We start from the raw sequence: 18,975 nt of genomic DNA, 5'->3' as shown, positions 1-18,975 counted from the left end.
TAGCCTTAGATTTAAAATTTAGTATAAACCATGAAATAGTTAGGGTTGGAATACATATGATTTCTTCTGTATGCGCAACAGGTCCTTCACTTCTTTGTACCTCTATTGTTAAGATCACCCAAGAGGCAAATAAAATAGTCAGTGCACCCACAAAATCTGTCCAAACCAATCCCCATTACTTCAAGACTGTGTGGCTGGAACACACAGGCTGACAAGGACTTATGCCTCCAGAAGAAATCACTGCTGCTGTGAACTCTTACGGACCACCATGCAGCATCACTTCTGCACTGTTGCTAGAGGGCCAACCAGAGGACTGAAGAGCTTTTGCCTGCGTTTCTGCCACCAGAGTGCCAGGCATGCAACAGCTGGGCCTGAGGCAGGACTGTCAAAGCTCTCCAGGAAGCAGAAGCTCTCAGAAAAGACTGTTTTGTTTGTAGCACATTTTCCATTTTCCCGTAGGCCTGCGAGCAGTTCCCTCCTATAGCTGGTGGCATATCCCAGATGGTGGTGTGGTGAGAAGGCTCTGCTCTGTGCTGGCCACAGTGGGTCTAGAGTTCAAGATCTTTCATATCCCAGGTCCTTGCCTTTTCTGAAGAGAAGGTTCAAGAACAGCAAGAAAAAATGTTCCCTTGTTTCCTGACAGAATGGCACAATTCTAGAGTGTCTCTAGAGCAAAGCCTCATGCTGGTTTAAGGAACTGTTCTGCCTTTTCTCCCTACAGAGATTTGGGATACAGGGAAGGAAGGAGGGCTCAGCCTTCAGTGTATATCACCCTGCTCAAGGAGATAAGATGCTGCATTTATAACTCTTGTTTTTTGTATGCCAAAAATTACGCAAGGAACTCACCCAACCTCTAGACAGCAAAATAAAAAGTCTTCCTCTGTCTGTCAGAATATTTTCAAAACAAAGATAAATTATGACTTTTTCTGACTAAATAATATAAAACCGAGGCACTTATCGCACCATTTCAAAGGCTGGATGCTAACCACCAGCAATAAATATGTTTCACTGGCAACTGAATGCAGGAATTATGGTAGAGCAAATCACTATTTAGGTCCTGGCTGAGGCATATTACAATGAACTATTGGCAGAAGTAGAATGAGCTTCTTTTATCCAGCTAGTGTGTTTTTCATCCATCATCCCTCTTATTGTCTGAATAGATTGTAAAAATTTTTCTCCTTAGGTTTTCCTCATTCTTCTGAGAAGCCTTAAAAATACCTGTATTTCTTCCATGTTTTAGGAATTCTCCATTTTATCTCTGCAGCACCAGCTACACGCACGTTTCCCCCAGGGAGTGGTCCTACACCAGATAGCACGGGGTGACTTGCATCCATACTGCTCAGGGCTATACTGTGAGCACCTCACCTTCTGTCTCCTCTGGAGCCCACTGGAAACCCCTGTGGCCCTAAGACATCATTATTTTACATTGTGACCTTTCAGAATATTTCAGTCTACTGCAGCAATGTTTTTACAGCATGATGTCAAATTAATGCACACCATGGAGCATGGTATGAGTCTGTGTGAGGGTACTCAAGAGCATGAGTTTTCTAGAATAACATAGAAAAACTGTATTGACATGAACAAGCCAAACTAATGTTTTCTGGGCGTAAATTAGCCCCAGAATTATTTGTGGATTTTGCATGTAGAAGCATGCATGTCTCAGGGAAGACTAAATTTATGCACAGCCTCTGGTATTTCTAACTAACCCCTTATCTCTCAACTCTTCTTCCTAATTAGACATAAGTGGCAGTGCAAATGACAGCTGAGCATATCTTTATCTGCTGAGAAGCTCTGCATGATTTCTGGAAGTTTCCAGAGGTTAGATGGTTCAGAAGATAGAGCAGTTGCCTGTGCTTCATTCCTTCTTATCAATGCAAAAATGAAAAGTAATGGGATTTGCTACTATTTTTTACCATATCCTAAATGAAAGAGTTGATTAGAACTTGGTGTGACAAAGCCCTCCTCCTGTTAGTTTGGTTTATCTCAGTAGGGTCATTTGAAACTTGCTCACTACTGCACAAGCAAGTCTTGCAATCTGCTCTGGTGAGAGGGGATTGAGAGCCTGGGAGAGATCTCTTGACAGGCCTTCTGCTGTCTCAGCCACATTAGTTTTGGCCTGACAGTTCCAAAAACTTTAGGCGCCTGACTGTATGCTCAGCAAAGTTTGTGATAACAGCCCTGTTCCTTTCCACATTTGCTTGATCTGGGTCAAAGCAGACACTTCATAACAAAGTCACTGGGGGTTGAGCAAAACAAATTATTTGGAGAAACAATGACCAGAGGGTTCTGGAGGATCCTTAACTCAGCCTTGTATAGGGCCCATCGAAACTGATGGTAAGTCTCCACTGACAGCAATGCAAGTGGGAGCAGGGTGTCACATGGGGCTTTTGGAAGTCACTTATCACTTAACTAAGGTGTAAAGCCTAAACACTTACTCAAGAGCAGGTGTTTGCTGATAAGGCCTAGAAAACTAAAATCCTTATTCAATGCCTAAGAGTTTTCCTTGCTGATATTGGAAAACTTACTGACAGGGATTTAAAACACCTGGCAAGCTCTTCGTAAGCTTCCTAGGCCAAATGGTTCAAGCTATTTAGAGAGCTTGTCATCATCTGTTCTTCTCTGTTGGTATTAGCCTAAGAAAAGGTGTTTTTATTCCAATTCTTATGAAAGTTTGCAAATGCAATTAGTTTCATTTAGCACTAGTCCTCTGACACCTTCCCTAAGTATCTTTCCAACATACATTGTATATCAGTGCAAAAAAGTTCTTGTTAACAGTTCGATCTGATGCCAAACTAAGGGGTTTCCACCCACCTTTTTCCATTACATGACCCCTCAAGCATATTTCTATCCCCATAATTACTATGTCAAAACTACATTCGGCTCTCTGCATCTGGAAAACACTGTTCTCTGACAGCCTGGAGAGGAGGTGCTTCCATGGAGGCAGACATGTGCCAAGAGTGCTGAGGCAACATGACCTGGAGTTTGTCACGGCATGAGGACCCAGGAGTGCTCTGAAAGGGAAAAGCACTCAGGAACACTGCAGGAGGATGAGCTGGGATACCTGGTTAAGTAGCTCTTTAAAGAGCTTCACTATTTCTAACTCATCCACATAGCAATCTATTACAAATGGTTGCAAGAACACAACGGCAGAAAGTCAGCAGCCATGGTCCTTATCTAATGTCTAGGTGAACAAAACCATAGTTACCCCAATACCAGTGATTGTTTAAAACAGGGGGAAATTACTCAGTGAAACTCACTGTTAGCTCAGCAATTCCCTGTGGTGTAAAACTGGGGGAACAGGATTGTGTGTGTAACTTTTTAAATATATTTTGATTCTTCTCTGCCAACATTGTGGGAAGTGAAGGTAACTTCTCAAGATTCTAGATCATTAACTTCAGCTTCCTCAAATCCCACAGCAGACTTCTTAAATTGTACCAAAATTACCTTCATTTTTCAAACCTTGCTTTATCTGTGTGGCTGGTTATTCCCTCACCAGTGTATTTCAGCAAAAATAAGATTATTTTTTATCTCATTAGTATAAAGATATTAGTATGTCTACAAGAAAAATAGACTTCAATTAATACTGTGCCAACGGAAATGAGGCTAATGAAGCTTATTGCATTGCCTGTCCATCAGCTGTAATTTACTTTGAAGATTAGAAATGGAAATGTTGACTTTTTATAGGTGACAGATTCTGAGGAAGAGAAAGTGACTTTTGCTTTGAACCCAAAGGAAGAAGAAACATTTCAATTCATTTTGGAGGAACTGTCAAAAAATAATCCCAAAGAAGGTTAAGAACTGCAGTCTATAATTCCCTCTGCCCCCTCAAACTTTTGAGATTGCTATTTTTCCTCTCCAATTTATCAAGAGTTATCTTTCTCCTATGTATGACAATGAGGTAACTTTTTTTTTAGAGAAGATTTTACATTTGTGTTGAGTGAGCAAGCATGCACAGGTAGCTGTGGACAATTTCAGGCACATAGTGTCAGGCTGTGTTTCTGTCTGCATTAGGCTGTATTTTATGAATCATTTTAGCTCTAGAAAATGTTATCCGAATGTCCTTAGTGTCTTTCTAGGATCTAACTCACTCTCTTAAAAAACACTAGTTACAAATCCAAGAAACCAGTTCCTTTCTGTTAAACTTATGACTGCTTCCCGTAACTAGTATTTTGGGAAATGGGCCTTGATAAACATTTTCATTTTCTCTGAAAAGTTTTGCATGTTCATACATATCTGCAGATACGTGTATATCAATGAATTTATTGTTTATCGAGGAAAAAATTAATCCATATATTAATGACTTTGTTGATTCCTACTCTTTTTTAACTTGTGAACCTGGTGGGACTTGGGTTTCTTTACTGTTTTATTTACAGATTATGTAAACATTACATTTTTCATTGTATTTGCATCAACTCCTCCAGAAGTCCTGTAAGTCTCAAAATAAATAGTTTTCTGTGTGTTGTCAAAGCACTATTTAAAGCCAGGTTGGCATTTAAGGGTGATTCATGTTTACTGTCTTTCAGTGACTTCCCACTTTTTCTCAGTTTAAAAGTGAAAGGATGCTAGTGGTTTTAGCTATGAGGCCAACGAGCTGTTTCTTGGTTTGAAAACAAGGTGGCATCTTCCCAGATCATGTACAAAATCATAGAATCAGTTAGGTTGGAAAAGACCATTAAGATCATGAAGTCCAGCCATTACCCTAGGACCCACAAGACCACCACTAAACCTTGTCACTAGGGGCCTCATCTACACAGCTTTTGAACACTTCCAATGACAGTGATTCCACAATGAATGTATCATCATCTCTATACCAGTCCCAGTTGCAGTAAGACATTACTGTCAAAAATGAGACCTTGAGAAGCCCACATGCCAGGAAGGCACCATAGCATGCAAATCATTTCTAACAACAAGGCATGTTATTTGTGGTGGCGCAAGTGGCAGTGCACAAGGATACGATTGCTAGCTTCTACTTATCAACCACACACCTGACCCATGGGATCAAAAGAAATATGGTATTTTACCTGTAAATGCATTTAAATTTAAGCCAGAAAGAAACAAAACCCCATGACCTATACCAGCATTTTTAGAGAAATATTTCAGAAGTTAGACTTCTAGTCAGTCTAGCCATATATTGTTATGAGAGGAGGATTTCTCTCCCTTTGCATGAGTATCTACTACTATCTAGCAAATAAACCATTCTTGATGGAGTTCATTATTTTCCTTTTGCTAATACATATATCATTAGGCATCACTACATTTGTCTGTGTTCATGTAAGAGGTCTGCGTTTTAGTATCTTGATGTTTCCTGGGAAATGGTCCTGTGAAGATGGACAAAGCAGTTCAAGTAAAATAAAAGATTTTTGTCTATTCTTAGAGTCACTACTGCTCAAGGCTTGCCTTGCTTCCTGAAATGTTAGGTTGACCTTTTTTACAAATGTTTTACTTTTGTGCTTCCAGATCTAAGATAGACATGGAAATAAATGTCCACAAAAGAAAGGCTGAAACCGTGGCAGCGCCAAGGAGGACTTGAGATATTGAAAATCTGTTGAGAAACTTCTACACAAATCACTTTCTTTTCAATTTCACAATATCAAAACATTTGATTTACTCAGAGTAAATCAAGTACTTGGATAAGAGTCTGGGCTCTCCAATATCTGTCCAAACTGAAAACAAACTAAAGTGAAGTTACCAACCTTTGGGGACAAAAATATTTGGGCACTGGGTAAGTTTAAACATTATAGGAAACATATTCTAAAAGCTCCAATATCCATCTGCTGTATAAAACTCTAATTGTTTGAAATTCCATCATCATTCATATTTTTGTTAAATGATCGATTAAAACCTGAATTTGAGAAAAAAATCTCATTAATTCAGTCCCTGTACCTACTCTGGGAGCAGTGACTGAAATCTAGGGAATACTTTAAGAGGAAAAGTCCTGGTCAGATCTCCAGGGCAACTGACTGATGCTTAGCTAGGAGTCTTTCTAGAGGCCTTGCTGAATCTTGAATCAGACCCTAAGATGTCAGTTCATGTGTAGTTTGGAAGGCAAATGCTATATAAAAGCATGTGTACACTGTGCCTTTGGACCTGCAAAAGTACAGATCAAAAAATACAGATTGGAGCGAAAGACAAATGTGATGGTAATTAAATCAGACGAAACTAATACATTTTCCAGCTGTAGTTAAGATCTGTTAAGCAAATGGCAGTTCCATATTTTCAGCTTTCTAACACAGGAATGTAAGTATTTCATAGCTGTTGAAAGACAGGCTTTATAAACCACATTTTCAAAGTATGAGCAATCAGTTCAGTTTTTACTTTAATTTTCCCAAGCTTCTGCCTTTTCATAGTAACAACATAATAGTTCTTGGGGAGAAAAAAAAAAAAAAAAAAAAGAAAAAGAAATTGAAAGACTTTGGACTGTGCAGCCAATAATGATAGCTTAGACTTCACATAATACTTTTCAATTATAGATACTGAGTGGAGGTCCCATGACAATCTACTTCAGGGAGTCAATAAAAATATCAACACTAAGTTCAGAGAAGTCAACTAAAGCCAGTATTTTAAAAAGCTGTTTTTTATAACTCAATCCCCAGTTCTTAAATTTTCTATTTCATAGATGAATATAATACTGCTTCCTACTACTAATGTTATCTGAAATATCACATTTCAAGAATTTATTTTCAGTTAGTTAAGAGTGTATGAAATTTAACTTTTGGGTATTGTATATCTTCTTGAAGATGAATGTTTCTGAAATGTTTCAGCCAAATCTATATGGATGTTCCTGAGAATATGCAAGAACTGAAGAGACTCAGTGCTTTTGTTTTCCTGACCAGACTCATTTCACAACTTGGTCATGTTTCAGCTGGAAGTGGCTTGGTCTGCTAAACCCAGTGCTGTGGGCATGTGCTAGGCACACTAAGTTATTTCTTACAACATCCATTCCCATTGGACTTTGGCACAGGGCAGCTTACCTTACAAAACAGCAGAACGAGGCCATTATCTTCAGAGAAGCTCAGAGCTGAGGCAGTATAGAGATGCTTTGTGTTGGGGCTCTTCAGGTGGATGCAGACTCTGTCCCTAAAGACAGGCAATTTCTTCCAAATTGTTCTGGCAGCTACATATCTCCATCCTACTGAAGTGAAATGTAAGTCCATTTGCGCATCTGGGATGTGAATAAAGAGCAAGATGTGCAATGAACAAATACCAAATTGTTTCTTATTTAGTAAGCCCAAGCCAATTATGTGTCTACAATGGAGCAGGACTTCTCTTTCATAACAGCATATGAATGTGTGCTGCATCAAAATGTGGACATGACAAGGTGTTGAAATTAAAATGGTGTCTGGATACTTCCTAGCTTGTCTTTGACTTTGCATCTTCTGAATAATAACAAATTGTCACATTTTGGGAGTTTCTGGGGTGGATGACGTAACTAATTCATTTCCTTGTTTAATCTTTTTTCGTGTTGTTACGCTTTGAATCACTAGAAAGTCCATAGTTACCCCATAATTACTTTAGTCTGTAGAACATGAATGAAAATAAACAGAGAAGTGAATTGTTAGTGATGTATGTCCTTTCTTTGAATGCAATCAGGGCAGTATCCTTCCTGTCAGACTGAAAGTAGGCAAATCATTATCCCCTCCCCTCGCACTGATAGCTCAAGAACGTAAAGTTTATTCCCAAAGTCTTGCTGAAATATGAGGCCTGTTTTGCACACCTGAATATATGGCTAGGTAATCATAACAGACTGCCCCTCTTCAGAGTAAAACGCACTAATGTCAGTATTAAGTCTGTTGAGCAAGCTCTAAAAGGGTTCCAGGAGGCATCTCCCCTCACATGAGGAGCTCTAACACCTTTGTTACAACTCCAGAAACTGCGCCAGATGTTAAAAGACAACCAGCAGGTCCTGTATTACTCAGTTACAGCCCATGAATTGTCTTTTTATAACTGTCAAGAAATTGAAATAGCTTGAGCCATTTATTAAAAAAAAAAAAAAAAATCCAGAAAAATGCTTCTTTTGCTTTTCCCCACATCCAACAAATTGTACCAGCGTTAGAGTCATACAAATGTCCTGCAGATGATATAGACAAGTTGTCTTCTGTATGCAATGGTTCTCTGACAGTCCAGCATTAGTAGAAAGGTGATCTGGCTGTTGCAATTTACTTCTTGTTAGAACTCAGTTTTAAAAACAGCCCTCTACTGTTTGTTTCTTCTCCTAATTAAAATCTTGCAATGGGAAAATGTGATGACTCACCTACTTCTCCTTTTTGCTATAGTAAGATAAAAGAGGTAGTTGGCAAGTGGCTGGAGAGCAAGATGAAGTCAAGAAGAGAAGCCTATTCTATCCCATCACAAGCAGCATCTGGCATCTGGCAAGCACTGCCTCTGTAGACCTTTTCTTCAGGTGACTCAATCTCCCACATTGACTGTAATCCTGGAAAAAGTGCTCATGCCAAATAACCATCCAGATAATGCTGCAAATTCCAAGCTAATAAGGGAAATTGCCTATTCACTTGAACAACAGTCACAGGCCTGGGAGATGCCAGCCTCCAACTGCAGTCATGTCTTGGCTCATTAGTCCTATGTGCCCCTGAAACTAAACTGTCAAAGGGGTGTTGAGTGCACAAAGCACTGGGCAGCATCTGAATTAAATGCCTGCGCAGAACCAAAAATAGAACACTTTGAGCCCCTTTTCTGTTGTGAAGAAAAAATGCCGGGACAAAAAAATGCTTTTCTTGGTATTATTTAATGTGTTTTTCTGTCTAAAAAGCTAAAGATTTTTGGCCTCAAGGGGTGCTAGCCTGTTACCTTAGAGACTGTTTCTTTTAGAGGCAGTGGAGTGGCAGAGGGCATGCCTTTGCTGCTTACCTTGGCAACCATGAATTGCTAAATGCTGTTCCCATGAATGCAAGCCTTTCACTGCCATTAGTGCTTGCCCACAGGTATAAACATTCCTTCATGAAAAGGTCCAGGGGAATGTACACTACCTCGATAAAAATCAAGACGACAAACAAAAGCATATTATATAACAGAGCAGTTATATAAAATTAGATTTTAAAACAAGATGTGTCTTTAATGACATTGATCCTGGACGCGGTCAAATTTCCTGTTCCATTTATATCCCCTACAGCCATACCAAGCAGTGGCAGCAAGGATGGGAGGAAAGCGAGAAAGCTCGACAGGATATTCTTGTTTCTGTAATTGCAAAATGGAAGACCACTGTGCCTGTACTCAGAATAAATGTGCTGGAGAGCTTCACAGGAATAGTACGACTCCAGGAGTCTCCCTCCCTGGCACTGAGGCAGATGAAGGCAGGAGGAAAGCAGAACTTGCTGGGGCTGTGCAATGGCACTAGCTCCCCCAGCTCATAGGAATTCTTTATGGTCTAGCTGGGCAAACACTACAGGCAACATTCTCAACATGTTTATCTGTATAAACCCTTGTGCTGCAAAAACAAGAGATTTGTTGTATTCTTCCTGTAAATGAGGCTGTTGATCATGGAGGAATTAAGTTCTAAACTTAATTCTCCCCTCCACACCCCCAAGTCTCCATTTTGTAAACTGATTCTTTAAAAAAACACAAGATTTTCATGCTACTATCAAGTCAGTTCACTTTCTCTGGTCTCACCTGATAGTCAGTACTTCCAATAAAACCTTGGCTCATTTGGGTTTTTGGACTGTAGTGAGGCATATTTTAGAAAAAGAATAACCTCTTGGGAAAATGGCTCCACTACAAGACATGTCTCTAAACGTCTGTCAAAGGAGAGCCAGAAAGCATCATATGGCTCAGACCTCAGCAGAACACAAGAAGGCTGTGATCTTGATCTACATATACATGAGCAACTTCATTCAATATTAGGATATTATCCTACAGCAGGTTCCTGAGGCCATGAGAAGGTTCTTCTTGCCTTGAGAAAATCCTTGTAGCAATGCAGCTTGACATCTTCCATGTGAGCAGAGTGGGCTGGCCTTGCGTTCCCCATGTGCCATGACACCTGGCAGACAACTGAGCTCTTGAAAGCTGAGCCTAATGCAAAGTCAGCATTGTAGAGCCTCGGGATCGCCACTGAATCAATGCCAGTATAGCTGCACTCAGTTAGCCACATGTATACGCAGACAGCCCACTTCTTAAAGATTCATGTTCATGCAGGAGATGTCAGTGGAACAGCAGCTCTTAGGATACCAACCTAAATGATTCTGTGATTCTATGTCCAGGCCAAATCCCAGCAGAGCCCCACTGATGCCAGAAGAATGGCCAAGCTATCGGTTTTGCATGCAGTGCCCTGATGCACTGGGTGTCGCTAATCTGTTCATTAGGAATCAGATCCACTATTTGGTTTTGATGCAAAGTATATCAAGATTCTCCTTTATAAGGCAGTAGCAGAAAAATCATGCCTTATTTTATGAGTTTTTTTTCCCTTATCCCTTTTTGGTGAAGCACAGAGGATTTTTTCTTTTCTGGTATTAGCCAAGCTCACCCAGTGCATCCCCTTTCTCCTCCCTCCCCTGCAAGTGATTAAATGGTGGACTCAGCAGTGTATGAGTGGCAGGGATGGAGACTAACAGGGAAAGGGAACATCTCAGTCAGCTGAAGACATGCTGTGGTATGGAATACCCCTTTGGTTAGTTTGGGTCAGGTGTCTTGTCTTTGTTTCCTCCCAGCTTCCCCTCCTCCCTGGCAGAACATGAGGCTCAGAAAGTCCTTGGTCAGAGTAAACATTACTGAGCAGCAACTAAAAACATCGGTGTTATCAGTGCTGTTCCCAGGCTGAAAGTCAAAACCACAGCACTGCACCAGCTACTAAAAGAAGGAGGAAAATGACTGCTATTGCTGAACCAGAACAGCTCTTCTCCTGGTGCAGCTGGCCAGCTGCCCCCAGAATCCCTGCCTCAGCATCTCACCTCACTCTCTGAAGTCCTCGCTTCCCCTCACAAGGCCTGATGTCAAGCACTGACAGCCACAACAGAGACGGGAATATTCCCAGCACCTCTGTGAGTGCTGGCCAACCACCCAGTATCATCTCCCACTGCAGTGACACGGGGTTCATGCCTGCTGACCAGCTACTGCTCTGACTCTTGGCTTCTACTGATGTTACTGGGGGAACAGCTTGTGCTTCTTTCTGCTACTCACACCGGCGGTCACAACACCACTGTCACCCATCTGTGACATACCACCAAGCCAACACAGGCCAAACCCGCCAGGAAAAAATGCCATTACAAAGGACAGAGCAGTACTTACACTTTCCATCCCCAAAATGGGAATGTACTTGTCAGCAGCATTAAATACAAAACCAACACCAAAACATGAGAGCTTTTCCTTGGTTTCTTGATTGAAACAACCTTCCTTCACAGAACAAAATGTGTCACTTTCCAGTTGTTTGTCAAGTGAGAGACAATGGTAGTTACAGGACATTTCTATAATCCACAACTGAGGAAAATTGAAGAGGCATTTGATTTATGAGATACGAAGTAATTGTGAAGCAATGCAGTTATGAAATCCATTAGTACAAGTATCTTTCAAGGAATACTAAAAAAGGGGACACGTAGATGAAGCTAAGCATTTTTTACAAAATTAGAATGTTTGGTGTGTAGAAGTTATGGTGTAACTGAAGAAAGCAAAGTCTTAATGATATTTTACCTTCTTTTCCTGCATTATCTAAGTACATGAAATTATTCCAAGTAACAGAACATTTGTTCTGCTCAAAGTAGCAGAATACGTAGCATGTGTAAATTAAATAAATTAAGCAAAAAAAGATAAACATTTCTAAATCGACTATGAACTTGAGAAAAATATTCTGTCTCCGTTCTGCGTTCAAAACCTGTTGCTGAGGTTAGTTTCTGAAGCCCTCAATATACTAAGACCAGTATGAGCTCTGGCATCTCCTTCAGGAAAAAAGAAAAAGAAGAGAGGAAAACAACCAGGAGGACTGGAATATCTGTGAGCATCCACCATCTGGCAGCTGAGCTGGTAGCAACCAGACTTTAACATTTAGAGGCAATTAATTTTTTTAGTCAAAACCGTCAAAAATCCATTTCCTTTTAAAAGCATGGATAGTTCATAGGATCATAGAATAGTTAGGGTTGGAAAGGACCTTAAGATCATCTAGTTCCAACCCCCCTGCCATGGGCAAGGACACCTCCAACTAAACCATCAGACTTGGGGTCCTTTCCTTCCTCTAGCTCAAAGACACCCTCACCTTCCTTCCCTGCCCAACTCCATTATGGAAGTACAGGCCAATGGCTGCCCCTGTTTCTTTCCTGGCATGGAGCAACAGTAACAGTTTACCTCAATGCAACATAAACCTAGACACATAGTGGCATGAGTTATCAGATAAAAAAAACCCAGCTATTAAACAAACCTGAAGACTGGTAGGGGAATAAAGATAAGATCAAAGGCTACAGTCCTCACTCCAATGTGAGCTTTTCCATTGCTTCCCAGTCATGCCGTTACTGCTCAACCAAGAGACAACAGCCCACTGTCTTTCAAAGCCACCAACTATAAACACACACAATAAGGTCAGACACTTCATTATTTTTGTTTTATAGCATCTCTGTCAGGTAACATTTAGATTTGTTTAGCTGAATTTCCTGTGTCTGGGCTGTAAATTCTTGACATATTCAGCTATTTTTCCACAACTACAGCCCCCAGAACAAAATGTTCTTGCTGTGCCTTGCCTTGCTTTCTTTCCCACAGAAACTTCCCACAGACACTCTCCACCTTCTCCAAGACAGGAATTTGGTGTGGTTCAGTCACCAAGTTATGACATCTCAGGTTTTGGAGGGTGGCTTTCTCTAGATCCATGCTGACCTCAGCCCCACTGCAGCTGGCAAGCAGGTGGCCCTGGTTGGTGGAAGGCAGCACCGCCCTAGCCTTGACTTACACGATCACTGGGTCTGGCATACTTCCCTGTGACATTCAGAGCTAATTTACAGGGTATAACAGCCTGGGTGGGTGCAATGAAATAAACTGGTAAACTTTCAGTGGAAGCAGGTAGCAAGTGATTTTGGTTCACTACACTGAATGTGTTAAAGGCTGAGAGTTACCAAGAATAAGGACCAAGCAAATTAAGGGATATTTTTTCTGTAACATGGTGAAATTAAAGAGAAGTTAAAATCAGCATTCTAACAAGAGCTTCGCAGGTCCCGGTTCTGCCACTATTGAATGAATGAGCTGAAACGTGGAGGGAAAAAAAAACTTGCTACTGGTAGGGAGCCGCGAAATGCCATGATTATCAGGGAGTAGCGGAAACGTTCCCTGTAATTAGCTAGCGGTCACGTACAGGGCTTTTTTAATTAACACCTGAACTTCTCATACCTACTGTGAACACACCAAGGGAACAGCCGTCATCTTCCCTGCTCCAGATTTTTGCTGCGGGCCAGATGGCCCTGACCATTTTCTTTCTCTGCTTACAGAAACACACTCTAATTCACCCACCAACATAACTTGTCAGCTTCTACTGTAAAACAGTGATCACAGTTTGAAGGTATCAATACAGGTGGCCTACCGTGATTCTCTTATATTGCTGTACCAAAGTCACCATCAAACATTCCTCATTTGAAAGCAACCATAGCTAATTGCGTTACTGATTTACATCACAAGTTATTGTATTACCTACTCATGGTTAAAAACATGTTTTACTCTGAAAGTTTTGGACTAATAAGTATTTTTGATGGTTAATACCACAAGAATATGCTACCAATTTTTACTTGTACAGTGGCTTAATCACTGCCTCTATAGTGAAGGAATGGTTGCTGGAATGGTGGACAATAAATATCTAACAGTACTCAACAGTGCTGTGCAAAAGTGTAGGGCTCAAGCTGAGGAAGAACACCATATCCAATTGAAGTGGCAGAGGAATGCAATAGGAAGAATGTAATTACTTGCATGAGAATTTGCCTAGAAAACTGAATCCAACACCCCCTTTCCTTTGAAAAATGTACCTTTTATCATATAATCACCTCAGTTTCCTTGCTAGGTGAACATTGCTTTGTTAGAGTGTTGGCAGGAAAGTTAGGAGAAAAACAACACATACAACAGAATGAATGTTTCCTGAATATCTATTAATTTCAAGCTGATATAAGAAAGAAAATGTCACAGCTGCCTAAGGAAAACAAAATGGAAATCAAGAAAAAGGGGAAATAAAATCTGTTTTGACCTTCACACATTTCTGAACTTCTGGAAGCCAGGGACAGAAGCAGAAAGAAGCCAGGACACTTCTGACCCAGGAAATGCTAAACTCCACACAAATGCCTTTTTCCCCATAGGATTTAAGACCTGGGGCTAGACCTACATTTGGAAACTGCTAAAAATGGTTTGGCCATTTGTTAGGGTTTTGATGAGGGCACTCAAATGTTTAAAAAAAATGACCTGGGATCTTTTGGATGCCCTTAAGTCCTGGAAAGAAGACCTTAATTCTACGCTCATTAGTAAGAGCAGAATCCTCCATCCAGAAAGTGATTCAGAGGCAGCACTGTGGGAATGCCTCATGTTTAGAAAGCCGGCACCCAGCCCTGCAGTGCTGGGCTCCTACTACCAGGCACTGTGCAGGGGGTGGCTACAGGGAATGGTATTCACCCTGTGTGCTGCCAGACTAACACTAGAGAGTTCCTCAAGCTAGTAAGCAGGGAAACCCTGAAGGAGAGGTACAGATTTAACTCTGTCCTCTGTGGCCCATGTGTTGTACGCAGTTATTGCAAGGAAACTTCCCCTCTTCAAATTCACAGCCTGTGGGAAAGCAGCCTAAATTACAACACAGGGCAGAGGTTTGCTTTGCAAAACTCACCTCAGGACAGTCTACAGTGGCCTGGTTGACATTTGCTGTTGGAAGGGAAGTGGCTGACTCTTACTCACCTTGGTCCTTCAAAATTCGGCTCAAAATTCAAAACAGACTCTGCCCTTTCCTATTTCTTTGCAAAGCTCCCAATCCAGCCAGTAACAGGCATGTGCCCTCCCACCTGCTCAGACACCCTGTGCAACAGAAGGATAGATGCTCTTGGACAAAGGGAGAGCGACTGGTAATCTATACATTATGTACAGAGGATGAAGAGGGGTAGCTCTCCATGTTAACTTTAATCACAAGGGCCCTGGAAGCAGCAGAGGTAAAAAAAGCTTATTAGCTGAAGCATAGCACCACAAAGCAATATTAACCTTTCATGCAGAAGCTAACTTGTGTGTGCATGGTCTACATATGTGCCAGAGCCAAAGGAGAGAGGGGATAGGGATACCTGGCCTCAATCACTGCTCTGGTCATCTGTTTGTTACGCTGTCTGACTTTCCACAGGTGATAAAAACGGGGCGGTCTGGCATCTGTACAGGCTGAAGACAAACACTATACATTGAAACACAATGGTATACAGTTGCAGCAAGAAAGAAAACAGAAGAGATTGGGGAGACAAGTTTCAAATATAATTCACTTTAATGACATATCATATTTTAGGCTGGCCTCCCTTCACAATGATCCACAGAAGGAGTGTGACCAGCAGGTCGAAGGAGGTGATCCTGCCCCTCTACGCTGCTCTCTTGAGACCTCACCTGGAGTATTGTGTGCAGTTCTGGTGTCCTCAACATAAAAAGGACATGGAACTGTTGGAACAAGTCCAGAGGAGGGCCACGAGGATGATCAGGGGACTGGAGCACCTCCTGTATGAAGATAGGCTGAGGAAGTTGGGGCTGTTCAGCCTGGAGAGGAGAAGGCTGTGTGGAGACCTCAGAACAGCCTTCAAGTATCTGAAGGGGGGCCTATAGGGATGCTGGAGAGGGACTCTTCATTAGGGACTGTAGTGATAGAGCAAGGGGTAATGGGTTAAAACTTAAACAGGGGAAGTTTAGATTGGATATAAAGAAGAAGTTCTTTACTGTAAGGGTGGTGAGGCACCGGAATGGGTTGCCCAAAGAAGCTGTGAATGCTCCATCCCTGGCAGTGTTCAAGGCCAGGCTGGACAGAGCCTTGGGTGACATGGTTTAGTGTGAGGTGTCCCTGCCCATGGCAGGGGGGTTGGAACTAGATGATCTTAAGGTCTTTTCCAACCCTAACTATTCTATGATTCTATGATCCTATAAAACTAGTCTTAACAGAGACATTTACAAGCACAGAGTATAGTTGGAGGAAGCAAAGACCCCTTTCATTCCAGGAAATACAGAGAAACTTTCCATGCCCACATATGGATCCATGCACTCACAAAATCTCCTCAAATGTAACTTTAAGAGAAGCAGCAGCATTGATCAGCTTGGATCAGCCAGAACCACTTCATTTTGATTGAGGAGAGGAAAAACAACAGTAAAGCTCAAACCGTGCAGTTCAACAATTTGGGCCAAGTCCTAAAAATAGAACTGCTTTCTTATGGAAAGAAATACCAAAAAAAAAACCACCCCAACAATCCAAAACAAACAAACAAAAAAATAATAAAACAACTGCCAGAAGATCTGAACTGTTCTCAAAATTGTCTGAATTTGGTGCCAAGCACACAGGGCAGCCTAATACCTAAGAGGCTACCTGTGCCAGTTCTGAATCCCTTCTGCAACTAGAGACTGTATATCCAAGACTGGGAAGTGACTATGGAAAAAATCCTGTTTTCCAGTGGGCAAGCTTTCCAGCCATTTTAACCCTTGCTTCCATGCTTGCCTTGAGGCCTCATGATGCAGTCTTTCCCTGGCAGACTGCCTCCAACTGCCAGCACCTGTAGCCCAGCATGTTACCATGATGGGACCAGTTCCCGGCACCCACCCTATAGCAGCTTGTGGGGTGAAGCAGCAGCTTTAGAGCTTGCTAGGAGAGGCAAGGCCAGCGTCTCCAGTCTTCCGTGCTGCCTGGGCTGGGCATCTTTAGTAGCACCCATCTGCAAGAAGGAAGACCAAAGGCTCCAGCTGGGGGGGTGCTTCCATGGGCTCACCCCCACCATGCCCACTGGGCACAGAACAACCTGCCATCTTCCTCCCAGCAGGGAACAGGACATTACTGGTGGAGAACGGGTTTGCTTTTGCACAACAAATCACTAATGTGAATTATCTGGGTGAAATTATAGTCATGGAGTAAGGCCTTCCTGTGCTTGGTGCTATACAAATGCAGAAGGAGATGTGCTGTCAGTGGCCTGTGAAATAATTTAAGAAGAAAGGCAGTTTTCTGTTTCCCTGCCTGTACTGTTCAGAATGGGCGAAACAAAAAATAATGTTAAGAAAGAAAGTAACAAAGTGGCTTACTTTTATCCCCTGTGAGACTCCCTATTATCTTACTTAGACACAGGCAGAAATACAGCTTCTCATTATTTTGCTTTCATGCCCAATTTCAAAATGTATGGTAATAAGAGAACATATTTACTTCAGGAACAGAATATAGGAATAAATGTTTTCTGCACATAACACTGGAAAGAAATATGGGTCTTTATTATCCATGCAGGAAGGCAGGATTCTGGATTTTCACATATCACATTACAGCTTCACGCTAAAATACCTGAAGTGTCACTACCAACATCTGGCAAAGGAGTTCCCAAGTGTTACCAAAACTGCACCTCCTTTTTCTCCCTATACTGATGGCCTAACAGATGTTTGTCCAAAACACCTGAAGATGCTGCCTGCAAAGAATCCAGGATGGCAGCTCTACCATTACCCTCTGAAATCCTTCCCAGACCCTGGAAATGCCTGTGAGGCATTTCACTTGTGGTTCAAGGCAGTGTCTGTATTAGTGATTTTGACTTTTGCCTTCAGTATAAAAAGGTATTAAAATAAGTATATTAAAAAAAACATCCTTAGTAGTACATTGTTAGTTAACTTCATCAGTTTTATTCCTGCAAATCAGGCTCCATCACTTTCCATATAAACTCCAGACCCAGTCCTAGCTTCACTTTCCTGAAAACCTTTGTTAGGGTGGCAGGACAAGCTACTTTCTTCCACCCCACATGACTGAAATTTGTATAAGGAAGAAGAGAGGCAGGACATTTAAGGAGGAAAGGTCACTTTTCATGTAAAAAGGATTTTTAAGAAGCGAGGATCCCGGCTGAATTTTTGTATGCCAAATACAAGAAATATAATATGAGAGAAACAGCAGTGCTATTTTGGGTCACATTAAGTATCGTATTCTGAATTACCCTTTTATTAGCAGGCAGTCCTTTCCTGCCTCTTCTTTCCAGCATTTACAGACCTCAGGTTCATACAGTTCCATTGCTGCTTTGAGGAGGGCGTCAACTTTCCTTCCCTTAAAAGATATAAGTAAATCAGAACATGAACTTAGCAAGCTGCACATCACAAAGAACAGAACAGCAACTCTCATAGTTCTTAAGATGTGTTTTTAAGGAGAAGGTTAACATTTTTTATATTAGATTTATCTTCTTCCTAAATGCCTGACCCAAATAAGCAAAGAGAATGAAAGCCTAAAGCAATCAGTTCAAATTTCATCATGTGATTCTGGCCTGGTGTGTAAGAAAACACTCTATTAATTTAATAAGCAAAGTGTGAACTGGAAATATTGTTCTAAGCATCTAATGGAGTTGCAAACTCTTGTGTGTTTACTAGAGGTAGTAAAAATAGCCAAGGGAAACATTTATTTTCCCAATTAATTAATGCCCTATTATTTTAAGAAACAAAGTTGCTTATGCTTTTTACACATATTTAGCATCAAAGTGCTTTTGAAAACCATTATCAAGGCTCTTAAGGTATCATGTTTAATAAAAATAGTCTCTTTTGAACATGATAATATAAGAATTGAAACTTCTTTTTTTTTCAGTTTTGCTTTCCAGACAGCTATCACAAATACTTTCACTTCAGAGAACAGAGCAGTTAAATTCGTTTATTCAAGAGTCTGAATAAATAGGGTATTTTCTCCCACTGGTCATTTGAAGTTTAACCCTATGTATAAATTTTAAAGCTTTCATATGTTTTGGACCAATTGCAAAAGCCCCTTGGAACTGAAGGGGCTTCTGTCAGAGCTGTACTAGGCACAGCTCTGAAACTGAGGCCAACCAAGTGAGTGCAGGAACATTTTTAATT

The 18,975-nt window shown here is 41.2% G+C and overlaps 1 long non-coding RNA gene across 3 annotated transcripts in view; it reads right to left on the bottom strand.

Moving 5' to 3' along the window:
• The window catches only part of LOC134174526 (uncharacterized), a 68,701-nt gene that overhangs the window by 35,419 nt on the left and 14,307 nt on the right, over window positions 1-18,975 (bottom strand). For all 3 annotated transcript variants that reach the window (XR_009968673.1, XR_009968672.1, XR_009968674.1), the window contains one exon: window positions 18,078-18,184. This is a non-coding gene — a long non-coding RNA (uncharacterized LOC134174526). The remainder of the gene's footprint in view (window positions 1-18,077; window positions 18,185-18,975) is intronic.

This window comes from Pezoporus occidentalis, unplaced genomic scaffold (genome assembly GCF_034315485.1).
Source record: "Pezoporus occidentalis ecotype Australia unplaced genomic scaffold, CSIRO_AGI_Poc_V1 ctg61, whole genome shotgun sequence".
NCBI classification, from domain to species: domain Eukaryota; kingdom Metazoa; phylum Chordata; class Aves; order Psittaciformes; family Psittacidae; genus Pezoporus; species Pezoporus occidentalis.
The sequence above is the reverse complement of the archived record's forward strand: the minus strand, read 5'-3'. Positions and strand labels throughout refer to the sequence as shown.